The following is a 14,853-nucleotide window of genomic DNA, read 5'->3' on the forward strand; positions in this document are numbered from 1 at the left end:
CCGGGGAGAGGATGTATCCCAAAACCTCTCAGGAGAGTTGGCTGGAGGTACGCTTGTCCAATTCCGTGTTGAGACCATCCTGCCGAAACCTCTCCAGGTTTGGGTGTGGTGCGCGTGGTGCTCTGGGTTCTCCAAAAAGAGAAGTATGTCACCTGAATAGATGGCACTGTGTGGATCCACAATGTTCCCAAATACATCACTGATGATGTGTTGCAAGGTGAGGGGACCGTTAATTCGCTCAAATGGCATATCAGACAGTTAAAATATCCATAGTGTGCTTTGAAATCTGGTTTCCATTTGTCCCCTGCCCAAATGAGTATTAGATTGGAAATCCTCACAGATGAAGTTTGAGGAACAACTTTGCAGATTTCCTGTGAGCCAACAATTGTGGGATTCACAGCAGGGGGTAATGGTTCCAAACGATCACTTTTTTCAGGGGCTGATTGTCTAAAGAGAGGCCCACATTTCTTCTTCCCAAAAAAGGCCTGGGCACCCGTGGGAAACGCATGTTTGCTCATAAACTCTTAGGACCGGTTTTTAGAACTGTACGCAGGGAGAGCCACTAATTCTGGTTCCAACAATGTGTAAATACTGGTGAAGGCAACTTTCAACCAAGGCTGTAGGTCAATAGGGCAGTCATAGTCCCGGTGCAGAGGTAACGATTCCCTATTTCTTTCAAAGGTATCCATGTAATCCGGGCATTTATCAGGAATGCCGGGTGTCTGAGTCAAGAATGGTGGAGTAGGTCCAGGGGCGGAGGCTGGTTAAAGGAACTCCAACATTTTCAGTCCTTTCCATTGCACAATTCCAGTAGGGGCAGCATCGGGCCAGGCTCATGTAGTGAGGTCATTGTTCACACCTGCTGTGGTGTGAGTAGTATAAGGGCCCTACCGTAAATCAAACCATAAACCTGCCCCTTGACCCCTTGGTCCCCCCCACCTGTCACCGGAAGTCCCACTCATGGGGGTATTACTTCCGGGGTCAATAAGGCACCTGACCGGAAGCAAGGTGGGTCACCCCCTCTATGAACTCCCCCCACCACCCTCTACCAATCAGGAGGGGTTTCGTCCCGAAAGGACCGCCCCGAGAGGAGATTTTGACCAATCAGGGTGACTTCCAGGGCGGGGGTGACCCGTCCGGAAGTGGATCGTGTGACCCCTCTAAGAACTCCCCCCACCGCCCTCTACCAATCAGGAGGGATTTCGTCCCGACAGGACCTCCCCGAGAGGAGATTTTGACCAATCAGAGTGACTTCCAGGTTGGGGCGACCCCTCTGGAAGTGAGTCGTGTGACCCCACTAAGAACTCCTCCCAAGGGCCTCCGCCAATCACAGTGCAGCACCATTACCCCATAAGTCCCAGCGCCAGACAGAGGAGGCGGCCATCTCTTACCAAGGACACGTGTTTTCGAAATCGCGGAAAGGCTGCTGAGAGGAAACAGGGACTCCTTCACTACACCCGTGAGAACTTCAGATTTTGTTTTAGCCCCGAGCACCTTTGACCATCCGTGGAGAAAACGCTACATCAGCGACAGTTCCGAAGAGGAGGAGGGAGCGACCGAGGGGAGCCCTTTGGCCCAGCCGTTGCTGGATACGCCAGAACCTGACCGCGAAACCCTCGTGAGACACCCCGATGAGCGAGACGGTCTCTCTTTGTCCACCCCCTCAGAGGTGGAAGGCGATTGAGGCTTGGGGGAGTCACCGGCGGACAAGGCAAACGGAAAAGACGGCGCTCAGGTAAATGAATGATTAAGAAGCGGCAGTCGAGGAGGGGTGGGTAATGGGGTAGGAACCGGAGCAGTGGGGGTACTTACACGGTTTCTTTTCTGAAAATTTCTCAACAGCTCGACGATGCCTTTCTAGAGGACCCGCAGGCCCTGGACAGCGTTGCATCAAGCAGCGAAGATGAACCGGGCCCACCATGTTTTTGCTCAACGCCGATACAAGTTGTTGAAGAGGACTCTGAGGATGATGGCTATGAGGAGTTTAGGAGGCGGCTTGGCATAGAACTAACTGAGCCAGTGCCACGTCGGAGCGTAAAAAAGTCATGCGGACTATTGTACGCGTTGCTGTTTATGCTCTCCTTAAACACTGCCTTAGGGAAAAGCTTTCTGAAGATTGTGAGGGCTGTGTCATAGATGCGCCAGGCCAAAGGCACCATGACTGTGTGACTTGGACTTCAGTGGATATAAACTGCAAGCTCCGGGGCCTGTGTGCTGAGCTGTGTTTGGAAGCTTATTAAACACTGTTATTGCCATAGGTTATGCTATGCAATGTCTGTGCCTAACTCAAGAACATTTAGCGCAAGGGGTGACTTGATAAATGCTGTGCAATTCAGTGCAGACCCTGACCGTGTTCTAAAGAATAGGACCAAACCGGAAGATGCCTGCTTACAGCGTTATATTGACCATCTAGTCCGCACAAAGAGTTACAGAACCCTGCTTAAGAAAAAAACTATTGGTAAGAAATCGAAAAGGATTAAGTTAGAGAATGGTGAGGGGACAAACATGCGATATAAAATTTGGTAGCTGTAAATTTTTGAAAAGGGGGTTTGTGACTATCTGTGTTTTGTTAGAAGGCCTTTGGCCTTTAGGTGAGCTAAAAGGTTTTAATGAAGCAGTTTGGTTTGTTTTCAAGGAGCTGTAAGTTTTTTAAATACAAAAATAAATTGTTTGTGAGAATTAGCTCTTGTGTTTTTGTGTGTGTATAGCAAAAAGCTGAAATGTATGTTGCGGTGGGAGGGGGAAAAAATCCTAAAAATGTGCTTACAATAAAACAAACAAGTCTAATTCAGACAATAGAGTTAATATGGAGATATACCTATCTCATAGAACTGCCTTTACTAGCAGGACCAAATATTGATTTTGCCCCAGATCCCTAAGTAGCCCTCTCAAGACTTAAACTCACAAGCCTGAGCTTAGCAGGCCAATACTTAAACCACAGAGCTATCCTTAGTCTGTTGAACTAAATGGGTTTAACCACACACACACACCCCTCACTGAATAGCCAGGGTGACTGCAATTACTTACCCTCGTTGCTATAGGGTTACATTTGATGGGAGTTCACCCATAGTAAGGGGTGGGTGGGGGTGGATGGTGAGTTCTGCTTAATATGAAATGAAATTAGACCTCAGGAATTCACAGATGCTATTGGACAGTTTAAATATAACCCCTGGGGTTGGTGGAACGCTATTGGACAGTTTAAATATGGCCCAGGAGTTGGTTGAATGCTATGGGTCATTCTTTCTAGGCAACAACCCCACACCCCAAACTTTAAGCATGAAAGAAACATGTTTTAAAAAACAACCAACCCCCAAGACATTCATTGATATCTGCAAAGGGCCCCCACTTGGAAATGGGTACTGTTTAATACTGTAAGAAAGACACAAATGTATTTTAACTTAAAGCGGGGGGGGAGCCCTGTTGTGCAGACAAAATGGTTTCACTACCCCAGATCACAAAAGGGAATGCTATGGGAGGGGTGATTAAATTAACCTGTTAGCAACTGTGTTGAAGTCTGTTGGAAACAATGGGCTAAGATGGTATAAAAACCTCAGGTATGCTGGAGCTTGTTCTTTTCAACAAAAAACTTTCTTGAATAGCTGCTGGACTGCAAAAAGAGGTAAGACTTGCTGTTTTTAACTCTGAAACTATATATTATATAATGCCACTCTTTGCCCAGGCTGTCTTAGTAAATAATGGTGCCTATGTTTATTGCAGTGTGATCTGTTTAGCATGGAACCAGTAACTTTAAACTGCATTTCACCACCAGGCCAGGGTTAAAACCATTTTAACTATAGTTGTGCTTAATACTGTTGAATTAAAAAAAAAAAGTATTCCACAGGCTGTATAGGGATTAGGGTAATACTAACTAACATTTTTGCTTGTTCTTGAACCTGAAGGCCCAAACACACACGAGGGGGAACAGAACAAGCATGTGCCTGCAACACTTTATCCCATAGTGAAAGGTAACTTTATTTATTTATTTTTTTGCAACAGGCTTTTAAATGCATGTGGGTTTTTGAAAAGTGTCTGGCTGCAAACTTGGTTTGGTGTGTTTTATAAAGCTGCTGTTGTGTGTGTGTGTGTGTGTGTGTGTAATATGTATATGTATGTTTACAAGACGGTTTCATGTGTTTTATAATAATGTTGTTGTTTGCTCCACAGTACAGTCAAAACATGAGATCCTTAGACCAGAGGGAAAACAAGGTGAAAAGAAAAAGGAAAGACAGCTGAAAAGGAAAATTCACCAGCATCAGTCACTGATGGATGGATGAAGCCCGGTAAATATATTTTGCTTATTGGTTTGGTTGTTCTATGAGGTTTTGTATTTTAAGTAAATACAGAGGTGTGGGTGAGAGATGGTAAAGTTCAGTTTTGTAAAATGTTGTTGTTGTTGTTGTTTTCCCCCTCATAGGCCTGGGCAACTCTTCTGACAATGCAGTAGTCAGAGCTACAAGGACATCTCCTCCAGAATTACCAACGAACCAGGAATCTGCTTTGAGACCTTTAACAACGCAAACCAGCATAGGAGTGCAGCTGAAGCACCCGGGCGGTCCAAACTTTATATACGTCAAACCCAAGGACAAAACAAAAGACTCTGGTAAAAAACAACCATTCCACCACAACTCCAGTTCCTCAGTGGCCATTACCACACCAAGCCCTGAGGAAACTGTGAGCAAAAACACCCACATTCACAAACCCAGAGCACGCACTCTAGGGGTTCTGAATGTGCGCAAACCCGGAGCATGCGCTCTAGGGGCTGCCTTTAAAAAACCAAGGACTAAAAGCTGCTGCGATGCTGAGGTATCGCAATCACACAATCAGCACTCTAGTTCCTCAGCGACCACCACCACACCAAGCCCTGGGGAAACTGTGAGCGAAAATGCCCACATTCACAAACCCGGAGCATGCGCTCTAGGGGTTGTGACTAAAAAACCAAGAACTGACAAACCATTCTCCCAAAACCATAAGCTCGTCACAGCTTCCCCATATTCTAGTATTTGGGGAGGGTTTGATGCTTCCCTCAGAAAAGTGATGGAGGCTGTATCCTCGGGTAGTCTAAAAGAACGGGATTCTAGAAAGAAATGGGAAAAATATGATGCTTTGTTCAGAACCATGCTGAAAAACATGAGGGCTGGAAAGGGTGGCTCTGAGCAGGGATGACTAGTCGTGAAAAGGGGCCTGGGTAAAAGGGACACCCTCCAGGGTACACATCAGCTCATGTGTAAACAAAAGAGGGGACAGTGCTTGGGGGATAAACAGATGGCTGCCAAAAAGTTCCAGGCCTGGGTTGTTGTAAAAATTTTAAAAAGGGCTAAAGAGGTAATGAGGAAAAAAAACAAAAACAAAAAGAGATGCCCCCGACTGGAGGCTCTCAAACTGGCTTGTCTGAAAATGGGGAGGCGGAATCAGACTCTGGTTTAGCAAATTCCCTAGAGGGCTCTCTAGACAGGTCCCGTTCTACTCCCAATGACCCTCATGGAGGCGCCTCAGAGTCTGACTCTCAAATAGCATCTGATGTAGAAGATGCCGCTAATGATCCCGTAGAGGAACCCCCAAGTAACCCCGAAAATGCCGAGGTGTATATGGAGAGAGTGAGAAGTTGGCGACGTGAATTATCCAGATTTGGGGGGTCGGTGTATTGTGAGGAATTTCGTTTTGTCAATCTTGAGCAAATAAATTCAGCTCAGCAGGTTGTTGAAGCCATACAGCGGGGAATACAGTTAGTGCTCGATGACATTAATGGTAGAGTAGGCCCTGATGATTATGTACAGTTACGTTTAGAGAGCCGTAATTTAACTAACTCTGTTTTCGGTCAAAAGAACTAGGGATGAGCTGTCTGCTGAGGATTTCTTAAATCAGACCTCAAAGCTGCTACAGAGCAATAGAGAGTTGCATGTCGATGGGACATTGTGCCTCGTTGTGACAGCTGTAAAAACAGGGGTGGGGGCGCTCGTAGAGTTTTTTTTTAATTCTATCCTTAATAGTCAAATTATTCATTAAAAGAGACCGTGTTTAGTAGACCTGACTTACACCGGTACCAATTTGTGTTTTGCGGATGGGCTCTTGGCCGTCATGTCCGTTGGTAAACCTACGGACTTGGAATTTTTAGCGGAGGCGAGAAAGTTACATGAGAAACTGGGGTGGTCAGATCAAAAAAAGGTTATGCTCAGCGACGTAGCAAAGTGTGAACAGCATTTAGGAGTTAACATACAGGTGGTGCTGTATACGGCGAAAGGCGGCTGGGGCTTTTTTAAAACGGGGGGCACAGTGTACCCCGAGACTTATTTTATCCTGTTGCACGATGAGCATTACTATGGGGTTCTGGATGTAAAAAAGTTGTTCAGAGCGAGAAATTGTGAGTTTTGCCACACAGTGTACAGCCATGACCACTCTTGCAGGTATCGTTGCCACCTCTGCTTGAGCGTAACGTGCTCAGACGGCGTGGGCGTGCAGCAGCGGTGTCCTAGCTGTAGACTGTATTGTCGGTCCAAAGAGTGTTTAGACAGACATATCGACTGTGCATCAAAAAACCAAGTTGAATGCCTGTCTAAAACTTTGTGTGAGAAGTGTCAGTCTTGATCGGTGGTGATGTAGACGGTCACCTCTGTTTTATGGACAGCCTTAGAAAGCCCGAATCTTCAGAAAAGTATATCTTTTTTATGATTTTGAATGCACACAGGAGACCGGGTTGCACACTCCCAATTACATTTTAGCTATGTCCCTAAAGCCAGAAAAATCCTGGGAATTTAAGGGCGATGAGTGTCTTTCTGTGTTTAAGACCTTTATTGGCAAACCTACCCAACACCAGCATCGTGAGAGACCCTGACGAACTCTTGCAGTACCCGTTCTCCCCCAATTATGAGGTTTCATCATGCGAGTTTATCGATGATGAAACAACGTGCATGGCATGGAAGCACGCAAAAGAACGGTACTCTGTCTCTGGCAATACCAATGTTTTCATAGCCTGTTTCACCCCGCTTATGCCCGCTTAGAATTATACAGCCTCCTAGACGGTTTGCAAGAGCGGTGCCTGTACCACGACACTGACTCGGTGATATTTGTGAAAAGGGAGGGTGACTGGAATCCCCCTTTGGGGGATTATTTAGGGGACCTCACGAGTCAGATCCCGCCAGATCAACACATCACCAAGTTTGTGTCGGCAGGCCCGAATACCTATGGGTATAAGCTGTTGGGTGGAAAGGCCTGTATGAAAGTCAAAGGTATTACCCTAAATGTAGCAAACTGCGAAAAGATCAACTTCGACAGTTTGAAAGATCTAGTCCTGGACTATTGCACAGGTCTGCTTTGACTTCATTATTGGTAACAAAATGGTGACCGCGCCGAAGCTCCCAACTTCCCCGGGGGCGTAATATATTTTCTTTAACGGAGCCATCGGTGTAGACGTGACTGTTACTGGTACCGTCTTTTACTACCACGAGTATGAAAGGGGACACATTCATATTGACACATTTAAAGAAGTTTTATTAATCGCCTGGTTTAACACAACCATTTACAGCCACCTGTAGAAATGGATGCCATGACCCCTACCATCAGGGAGTCTCAGATGGTTCATTCTTCCATTTTGTCCTTTTCGCCTTGAGATCTGTGTCTCAGACATGAGGAAAAACAGCTGACGCACAATATATTTACTCCCACAAGGCTTCCGATGTGTAAGTTCTTAAAGGCCTCTAAAAAGGCATCGTCGACCTGTTGAGAGATTTTCAGAAAAGAAACCGTGTAAACACCCTCACTGCTTGTTTTTTAATTTATGCAACCCCCGGTTCCTATTCCATTACCCACCCCTCTTTGACCACTGCTTCTTAATCATTCATTTTACCTGAGCTCCGTCTTTTCCATTCGCCTTGTCCGCCGGTGCCTCCCCCAAGCTACGATCGCCTTCCACCTCTGAGGGGGTGGACAAAGAGAGGCCATCATGCTCATCGTGATGCCTCACGAGGGTTGCGGGGTCGGGTTACGACTTATCCATCAACATCTGGGTCAAAGGGTCCTCCTCGGAACTGTCGCTGATGTAGCGCTTTCTCCACACAAGTTCAAAGGTGCTCGGGGCTAAAACAAGTCCGAAGTTCTCACGGGGGTGGTGAAGGAGTGCATGTTTCCTCTCAGCAGCCTTTCCGTGATTTCGAAAACACGTGTCCTTGGTAAGAGATGGCCGCCTCCTCTATCTGGCCCTGGGACTTACGGGGCAATGGTGCTGCACTCTGATTGGCAGAGGTCCTTGGGAGGAGTTCTTAGTGGGGTCACACGACTCACTACCGGAGGGGTCACCCCAACCTGGAAGTCACCCTGATTGGTCAAAATCTCCTCGCAGGGAGGTCCTGTCGGGACGAAACCCCTCTTGATGGGTAGGGGGGAGGGAGTTCTTAGAGGGGTCACACGACGCACTTCTGGACCAGTCACCCCCTATCCTGGAAGTCACCCTGATTGGTCAAAATCTCCTCTCAGGGTGGTTCTATCAGGACGAAACCCCTCCTGATTGGTAGAGGGTGATGGGGGGAGTTCTTAGAGGGGTCACACGACGCACTTCTGGACTGGTCACCCCCCAACCTGGAAGTCACCCTGATTGGTCAAAATCTCCTCTCGGGGCAGTCCTATCAGGACGAAACCCCTCCTGATTGGTAGAGGGTGATGGGGGGAGTTCTTAGAGGGTCACACGACACACTTCTGGACTGGTCATTCCCCGCCCTGGAAGTCACCCTGATTGGTCAAAATCTCCTCTCGGGGCGGTCCCATCAGGACGAAACCCCTCCTGATTGGTAGAGGGTGATGGGGGGAGTTCTTAGAGGGGTCACATGACCCACCTTGCTTCCGGTCAGGTGGCACCTTGATCCCGGAAGTAATACCCCCGTGGGTGGGACTTCCGGTGACAGGTGGGCGGGACCAAGGGGTCCAGTGGCGCAATTAAAGGGGACAAGGGGCGGGGTTAGGGTTTGATTGACGGTAGGGCCCTTATACTATTGCTGTGTCCCTGTTGTATACGGACCACTTACTTGCGGAGAGCCTGCTTTTCTGCAAAAAGTTGCACCACCTAATGTTACATGCTGCATCTGGTAATTAGGCTCAGTGGTTGGAGCGTAGGTCGCAGGGAGGTGCAGGATTGTGCCTAGGCTAAGAGTGGTGCTAGAATCATGGTCCAGGGACACACCAGGGTCAAAACCGAGATCAGAGTCCATCGACAAAGCAGAAGCAGAGATAGTGTCCAAGTCCAGGCCAGAGGTCGTAGCCAGGTAGTCAGAGACCAAAGATCAGCCAAGTCAATGTCAAGCCAGAGTCCAGATACAGGCCGAGAGTCAAAGCCGGGTAGTCAAAGTCCGAGTGCTTGGGGAAGATCAGGAGGAGAAAGCAATGCTGGAGTGGGTCGGTGGGGTGCCTGGAGCAGGACTAGAGAAGGGCAAGGAGAATACGGAACCAGGGTGGGTAGCCAACATCTGAAGCCAAGAAGGGTCACGCCGAAGTCATAACCAGAGACCGGAGCCAAGGGTCAAGCCAGAGTCAACAGCGAGGAACCGGAGGGCAGGGCAGGGCAGGGCAGGGTGGTGCATGCAGGCGGGAACCAGGATGACTTACAGGTTCTCCTAGGCACTGCCCAGCTGGAGCTCTAGAGCCCCCACATTGGGGGACTCCCTTCCTAGGAATAAAAGAAAGAGAGCAAGATGACAAAGATGTCTCTTACTCTGGGGTCCAAGCCCAGGGGAGCTCCCACCCCGGCATTGTGCCAGGACCCCATCACCCTCCTGGTTCCTTTCACACTCAGAGACCCCCTAGCAGGAGGGGAGAATAACGGGCAGAAAGTGAAGGTGCCCCTGGGGGAAAGGGACCAGCCTGGGACCCAGTCCAGTTCCCAGATCTATCCCAGGAGTGTGTGACCAGGAGCACAGCCCTTCCTCTGTGTTTCATTCACCACCTGCCAGATGGGGAGGAGCTTTCCTTGTCCCAAGGTGCTAGGGGGGGGTTTCATTCCTGGCTGGGAAGGGTTCAGATACCGGCTGGGTGGCTTGGGCCCCAGGTGGGGGATGGTCAGACATTCACTGCGGCAGGGTGACACGGGCCATGGGAAGGTCTGAGCAGTGACGGCAGGGGAGGGGCTCCACATCGGGCCACCCCTCCCAGACTGCAATGGTTCCTGAGGATAACCCCTGGCTCTGCGGATGCTCTCGTTTCTGGGCCAGCCCCACGGCCCTGACAGCCTGATGCTTCCGAAACTGGCCTCTGGGCATAGGGGCAGGGACCGTAACTGGCCTGGCCCCAGCTCCAGGGGTCGGGGAGGGGCATGGTGGTGAGAGCGAGGTGCTCGGCCTGGGTATCTCTCAGTGCTGTGGGGTTTATGTCCACTCCCGCCAGCCCTTCTCCCCCAGGCCCAGTGAGACAGAGCAGTACCTGCGGCAGGGAGTGGGAGCTTCTGGTCATGCGAGGGGGGAGAGGGGACTTCAAAGGTGTCCCACTGCGCACAGCCCCAGCAATGCTTTGGGGACCTGGCGCAAGCACCGGATGTAGAACAGGTGCGCCATGATCGTTGCGCTAACATCCTCCTGCTGAAAGGGAACAAGAATCAGTCAGAGACTAGACACCCATGGCAACGAAGGGCATTAACGGCAATGGGAACCGGCAGAATTTCCATCCCACCCCTCCCCATGTCTGAGGGACAGATTCCCGCACCCAATCCCAGAGACGAAATCTTGTCTCCTCTCTAGTGACCTCCAACCCCTCTCTCACCATTGTGGAATGAACTCCTGCCCCCATTCCTCTCAGGCCCCCCATGAGAGCTGTTCTACCTCCAAACCCAGCTGGGGGTTCAGCTCCACTCCCCAGAATCCCCTCAGCCACCCTCGCCTCCTCCACCTGAGGGGCTGGGAGGCTCTGGGCAGTAGTGCCGGGGGGTGAGAGGATGTGGACACCTTTTCCCAAGGGACGCCCCTGTTGTTAAGATGACGTCATGGACAGTGGCTCTGGGGCATGGGGCACTTGAGCAGCCTCTGCTGACTGACTCCTCCAGTTCTCCCAGAGCAGGGGGTGGCTGGGATAACACGATCCCAGAGCCCTAGGAACCGGCTTGAGGCCCTGAGCGGTGGGAAAGGCTCACAGTGGTCACATGGGGAATTGGCAGCCCCTAGTATGAGCAATGGCAGCGTGTCGTGTTGATGTGATGAATGTTAGGAAATAGCCTTGCTGGAGAGCTGGGTCTGCTCTGCTTTGAGCTGCTCAGGGGACAAGCTGGCACCGACCAATGGCACCTGCCTGGGTTCATCCTCTCCTTGCTCCCAGGTCAGCGCGTGGGGATGGGATGGGAATGACTTTCAATGGCCTGGAGTTGAAAGACCCTGGGGCTCCCTCCCGAATTGATCCTTCTTTGGTTACCTCATCCCCTATCAGTTGGCCGGCTTCCCCCAGGATGGAGTATGTTAGCACCAGCGCAGCCTGGCTGATACGGATCTGGGGGTCATGTATTGCCAGAAGCGCCGCCTGGATGAACGATATTCTCTGGCCTTCTGAAAAGATCTGTCCAAAGACCTAAAACCAACAGCACCACAGCCCTTGTTAGTTGCCCAGAACCAGGCTCCAAATCCCTCTAGTATCTCACAAGGTGAAGAAGAGTCCTGGGGCAGCCAACCTTTGGGGTCCCATGGACCAAGGAACCCCTGTCAGTAAGAGGTTGCAGGCACTGAGGAATAGCTCTTTCTGGAGCAGGATTCACTGCAGGTGCCATGACATGCTGGGAATGTGTCTGCGCGCTCTGGAACCAGCTCACACAGACAAAGGATCCCTACTGCTCCCAGCAGCGATATCTCCTGCAGCTCACCCGCTAGAGGAAAGGGCCTTTTAGATCTCCTTCCATTCCCGCTCCTCTCCCCACTGACATTCCCAACACCAACTAAATCATCCAACAGATTTTTGCCCCAGATCCCTAAATGGCCCCCTCTAGGATTGAATTCATAATCCTGGGTTTAGCAGGCCAATGCTCAAACCATTGAGCTATCCCTCCCTCTCCATAACACACTAACTGCAGGGGGAGACAGCTCCACACCTGAGCTGCTGCAGTGCACCAGCGGAGAGTCCTTACCTCCCCCACCCTGGCCATATTTCTGTAGGCCAGGCGCTCGGTGTCCTGGAGCCTGTCCTGGCACCACAGATGGCTCGCCTCTTGGATGTTCAACCCTGGGAAGAGAGACACACCCATTGGGGAGGGTTGGCATCCGGTTTTAGTGCCCGTTTCCTTCTGTTCCCTTTGCTGGGTGAACACTGGCCGGGGTCCTCGGGGCACCCAATGGACCAGGCGGCTAAGTAGCTGAAGGGGGATTTGTCTCATTCATCACAGCAATCATGGACCCTTATGGCCATGGTGCTCTGGGAGTGGGCACCTGTTAACAGTGGTGTCTAATACTGAGAACCCACCCACTGAAGTCAGGATCTGGCCCTAGCTACCCAACTGGTGACATCTTACAAGCTTTGGTCCTTCTCCTGTGGTCCCTGCCCCTGCCCTCATGGTGGGCTCTTTCCCTCCACGTGTCTCAATAGTTCCGTTCCTGTCCCCTCACCAGCTGGCTGCCCCCTGGGTGGGCTGATTTCCCTGGGCTGGGGGACGGAGCCAGGCTCTGAGGTAAAGCTGCCAATTTCCCTGGCATGTTCGTCCCCTTCCTCTCTCCCTGAATTAGGGAGATGAGTGTGAGACATCATCTAAGCTGCGGTCAGTCTCAGAGGAGGGGGCTTCTTTCTGTAGGGTCTCTTGGCCAGCAACTGGGGGGCCCAAAACAGGGGCCTTGTTTCCATTGAGGTCCCTCTGCCCTGCTGCAGTTGGTCTAACAGAAGAGGCCTTAGTTCTATTGGTGTCCCAATGGCCAGCTGGAGCTAGTCGCCAAGGGACTCACTTCTATGGGGCCCCATTGCCCAGCTGGGTTTCTTACCCCTCCTCTGCAGCAGGAGCCTCTGCAGCCAATGTAGCCCGCTCCTGGCTTGCTGGCTGATGTCGTTGGCTGGGTCCGAGATGTACAGACCCAGCTGCAATACAAAGTTGCCCGCCAGGGAAGGGCCCTCTATGAGCACTCGCTGCCAGGCTGCTCCAGAATAACAAGGGCCTTGAGGCCAGGCACGACCCTGCCAGCCCGTGGCCTGTGGAACGCAGTCCCTCACGGACCCAGGTGGACCAATTAGCCAGGGGATGAGGAACTTGACTCAAGCCCTGACTCTGCAGGAGTCAAAGGTCACTTACGTCAAATCCGGGCAGGGAGGTGGCAAATTGGAGCAGGGCAGCGCTGCACCGTAAGGCTCTAACTCTCTCGTGTCTGTTTTTGGACTGGAGCCAGAAATGGACGTGCTGCGGGAGAAGGAGGCAGGGGAGGGTCAGCGGGCAGGCGTACATGCTCTACAAACGAGCCTCTCCCCCTCCCATGGGTCTGAGACATTGTGCCCAGGGGGGAATAGCTGACTCCTCATGTGGGGGTTCATGACACTGCCCACGTCTTGCTAGGCACAAGCTCATTATCTCTCCAGGCTGGGACAATGTTCGGTCTTGGGGCTGGTCTATTTGCTCTGAACTCCTGATCCATGAACAGCACGTCAGGATCAAGGCACATGCCCTGGACCCCAGACCCCGGCTGCAAAGGCCTTGGTAAGATGGATGGAGCGGCCGTGAGGACAATGCCTCCGGGAACTGCAGTGTCCCTAGGACAGAAGAGCTGATTCCCTGAGGCTCCTCCTGTATCTCAGGGTCTCCCTAGAAAGGAGCCAGAGACTTTTCTCAGAGGCCCATGTCCTGCATCTCACAGGGGTTTCAGTCTCTCAGTCCCCAGCCAGGCCTGGTGCTCACTGTTAGTGCGTAATGCTGCCATGCAGAGCTCTGGCTGACACTCCCAGCTCCTTCCCCTGCTCCCCCGCGCCCCCGCCCCGTGAGGCGTAAGGGTCCCAACATGGCACTGCACTGACAGCTCTGGGAACGTGTGGCCGCTTGGGTCCAAGCTGGGAGAACACAATGGAAATGTGACTCTTCTAGTCTCTCCTTTGCAGCCCTCCCACGGGGTTCAGGGGAAATTCCGCCCCAGACCCTCCCATTCTACTCACCTCCAAGAGGTGCTGCAATTTGGCTATGGTGGGGGTCTCGGTGAGCAGGCACCCGAGCATGGTGTCCAGGCCCTCTAAAAAGGTGTTGTGCAGAGCCTGCAAGAAGAGGGAGCACCCGTCAGTCATGGGACATGGGGCTACACCAGTCAGGGGACCAGGGGGGTTCTCGGGGGAGCCCTGGCCAGACCCAAAAGGCACATCCTGGCCTCTGCCATTCCCATCTCTCCAGGGACACTTAGCAAGAGTTCAGGGCCGGATGCCTGCTGCCTCTTCAGTCCTTGCTCTTAGCAGTTCTCTGCGCAGGGCCTGGCACCCAGCAGACTATGGAACAGCCAAACCGCAATGGGTGGGAGGTAGGATCCCCGGGACAGTCCAGGCAGCAGAGCAGAGAATGAGGAGAGGGAAGGCTGGGTTCAGCCACAGCGGGGTAACACAATCCCCCCTGGAGGGAAGGGGCCCTCCCTGAGAGTTTGTGTTGTCCCCCCTACGCCCTGCCTGGGCCTGTTCCCAGCTCTGCTCACCCCTCCCCTATTCTCAGCAGCTCCATCAAACCGAGGGAGCAGGGACCAGAGGTGGCTCCTGCTCCTGGGTCGGGAGAAGTAGGATCATGACCTACCTGGAAGTAGGGGTTATACCGCTCAGTGGTCATGGTGAATATGGAATACATAAGAGCCTGCAGGAGGCGTGACTCCAGCTCCAGGGCAAGCGGCGGCTTCAGTTTGCTGGCAGGAGAGAGGAGCCCGTGTTATACTTGGCAGCACCGGAGTGGCACTAGCACTG

General features: G+C 51.6%; 1 long non-coding RNA gene across 1 annotated transcript; it reads left to right on the forward strand.

Moving 5' to 3' along the window:
- Window positions 1-3,830: 3,830 nt before the first annotated feature.
- Window positions 3,831-6,026, forward strand: LOC135983496 (uncharacterized). The gene is made up of 3 exons (XR_010601174.1): window positions 3,831-3,965; window positions 4,165-4,280; window positions 4,415-6,026. It is a non-coding gene; the product is annotated as an uncharacterized LOC135983496 (long non-coding RNA).
- The last annotated feature ends 8,827 nt before the right edge of the window (window positions 6,027-14,853 follow it).

This window comes from Chrysemys picta, chromosome 5 (assembly GCF_011386835.1).
Source record: "Chrysemys picta bellii isolate R12L10 chromosome 5, ASM1138683v2, whole genome shotgun sequence".
Lineage (NCBI taxonomy): Eukaryota > Metazoa > Chordata > Testudines > Emydidae > Chrysemys > Chrysemys picta.